The sequence below is a fragment of the Mustelus asterias genome, unplaced genomic scaffold, assembly GCF_964213995.1.
Source record: "Mustelus asterias unplaced genomic scaffold, sMusAst1.hap1.1 HAP1_SCAFFOLD_2536, whole genome shotgun sequence".
Lineage (NCBI taxonomy): Eukaryota > Metazoa > Chordata > Chondrichthyes > Carcharhiniformes > Triakidae > Mustelus > Mustelus asterias.
In genome coordinates this window covers 32501-35000 of record NW_027592481.1, presented here as the reverse complement: position 1 = coordinate 35000, position 2500 = coordinate 32501, and the positions used below count along the sequence as shown (strand labels likewise).

General features: G+C 67.2%; 1 non-coding gene across 1 annotated transcript; it reads left to right on the top strand.

The window, feature by feature from the left end:
• Nucleotides 1-2322: 2322 nt before the first annotated feature.
• On the top strand, nucleotides 2323-2476 carry LOC144489780 (5.8S ribosomal RNA). The gene has a single exon (XR_013497052.1). It is a non-coding gene; the product is annotated as a 5.8S ribosomal RNA (ribosomal RNA).
• The last annotated feature ends 24 nt before the right edge of the window (nucleotides 2477-2500 follow it).

Sequence of the window (2500 nt, the reverse complement as noted above, 5' to 3'; positions counted from 1 at the left end):
AATGTGCCTGTCCGCGGGGGCAGCCGCGCTTGCGAGCGTTCCGCCGCGCCCCCTTCCCCAGCCCGCCGAGGTTGGGGCGTGCGGGGTCGGCTTGCGCCCGTAGCGTCGGCCTGTCCTCCGCGGCTTGCACCCGACTCAGTCCGCTGCGGCCTCGCCTCGACTCTCGAGCCTTCCGACAGACGGTGACACCAGAGAACTCTGCCTCTGGCTGTTGCGGGGCGTGACGGCGCGTGTCGGGCTCCGGCCCGTCACCCACGCCGGCACTCAACGCCTGCGAGCGCCCTGTTTCCTCCGAGAAAGGTTTTTCGCTTGATTGTCGCTCGAGTGCGTGTGCCTCCGGGGCTCACGCCGTGGTACGCGCCAGGCTGGGGCTCCACCGTCACGTCGGCGGGGGAGCGTTTAGCGCGTCCCAGGATCGGACAACCTCTCCGGGGGCCCGAGCCGAAACCCGACACGGTATAAAAGTCGTAACAAGGTTTCTGTTGGTGAACACGTTGTGAAGGATCTTTGTCGGCCGGGGGCCCGCCACCTCTCCGGGGAGGGCGGCCCGTCACTCCTTGAACGCGAAGGCTGGCGCCGGTTGGGCCAGGCAGGAGAGCCTCACGGGGGCCGGCCCCGGGGCCAGGTATCGGACAACCTCTCCGGGGGCCCGAACCGAAACCCGTAACACAGAATAAAAATCGTAACAAGGTTTCTGTTGGTGAACACGTTGTGAAGGATCTTTGTCGGCCGGGGGCCCGCCACCTCTCCGGGGAGGGCGGCCCGTCACTCCTTGAACTCGAAGGCTGCGCCGGTTGGGCCAGGCAGGAGAGCCTCACGGGGGTTGGCCCCGGGGCCGTGGCCCGTACTGACGCTGGCGCCTCCCACGCGGGTGGGAGGTCACACCGACAATTTCGCCGTACCCGTCGAACGGGCCTGGTCACCCGTACGCACGTTCCGCCGAAGCCGGGCGACGTCGATCTCGGTCCCACTCGGTTGGGCCGGCGCGCGGGCGCCGCCACCGACGAGCACGCACACGCTCGGTTGCACGCCGGCAAGTCCATGCGGGTGCCGCACACGCTACGCCTGCGCCGTTGGAAGGGCTTCGCCGTTGGCTTCGTAGGGTGTCTTTGCAGTCCGTCCGAGAGGTGGGGGCACGCACGGCAACACGGCCGGCCTGCCTGCGTGGGACGATGCGGTCCTTTCGTTCAGCGGTTCGGCGGTTTGGCCGGCGCGAGCAGACGCTCGGAGGGAGACGGTGGCGTCAGCCACGCACTCACTCCGCTTCTGCAGTCCGGTCCACTCCGCCCGTTCTAGCTGCTCGTTTGGTCCCTCGCCCGCCAGCAGACCGTTCCGCCGACGGTGCTCCTCCTCCGCAGCGACTTCTGCCTAGCCGCTCTGCCGGGTGCGATGTCACCGGCGTCCGCACCGATCCTCGGCACGGCGCGTGTGCGCACCTGTGGGCCGCCGCCCCGTGCTCCACGTCCGTCTGTGTGTGCCCGCTGTGGGGACCGTCTTCCTCTCGCCTTGGCGACGGCTTGCGGGCTGCGACGTGACCTTGCCACCGCCTTGCAGCATTACATCCGCAGTTGAAACGAAGAGAGCTGCTGCGGGCTTGGGTGCTTGTCCTGGCGGCTTGTCGACGGGACCACGGTGAACGGCCACTGTGTGACTCCGCAGGGAGACGTTCTGGTGCAGTCAGGGGCCTTTTTGTCTCCCGCCGCGGTGAAGCTTTGGTCGCATTCTAGTCACTCTCTTCAAAGCCCGGTGAGGGGTACCTGTTCATGCTCACCATTCCTCCGGCACCCGTGTGCGGAGGGTGGGTGCGAGGTTTAAAGATTCGTTGTCCGCCTGTCGGTCCGGTCTGGTCTCGTGCTGACTTGAGCGAGCGTCCACCGCGTTCGAGAGAATGTGCCTGTCCGCGGGGGCAGCCGCGCTTGCGAGCGTTCCGCCGCGCCCCCTTCCCCAGCCCGCCGAGGTTGGGGCGTGCGGGGTCGGCTTGCGCCCGTAGCGTCGGCCTGTCCTCCGCGGCTTGCACCCGACTCAGTCCGCTGCGGCCTCGCCTCGACTCTCGAGCCTACCGCCAGACGGTGACACCAGAGAACTCTGCCTCTGGCTGTTGCGGGGCGTGACGGCGCGTGGCGGGCCCCGGCCCCTCACCCACGCCGGCACTCAACGCCTGCGAGCGCCCTGATTCCTCCTTTTTTTCGCTTGATTGTCGCTCGAGTGCGTGCGCCTCCGGGCTCACGCCGTGGTACGCGCCAGGCTGGGGCTCCACCGTCACGTCGGCGGGGGAGCGTTTTGCGCGTCCCAGGATCGGGCAACCGATCCGAAACCCGATACAACTTTTAGCGGTGGATCACTCGGCTCGTGCGTCGATGAAGAACGCAGCTAGCTGCGAGAATTAATGTGAATTGCAGGACACATTGATCATCGACACTTTGAACGCACTTTGCGGCCCCGGGTTCCTCCCGGGGCTACGTCTGTCTGAGGGTCGCTTGACAATCAATCGCACTTCGCG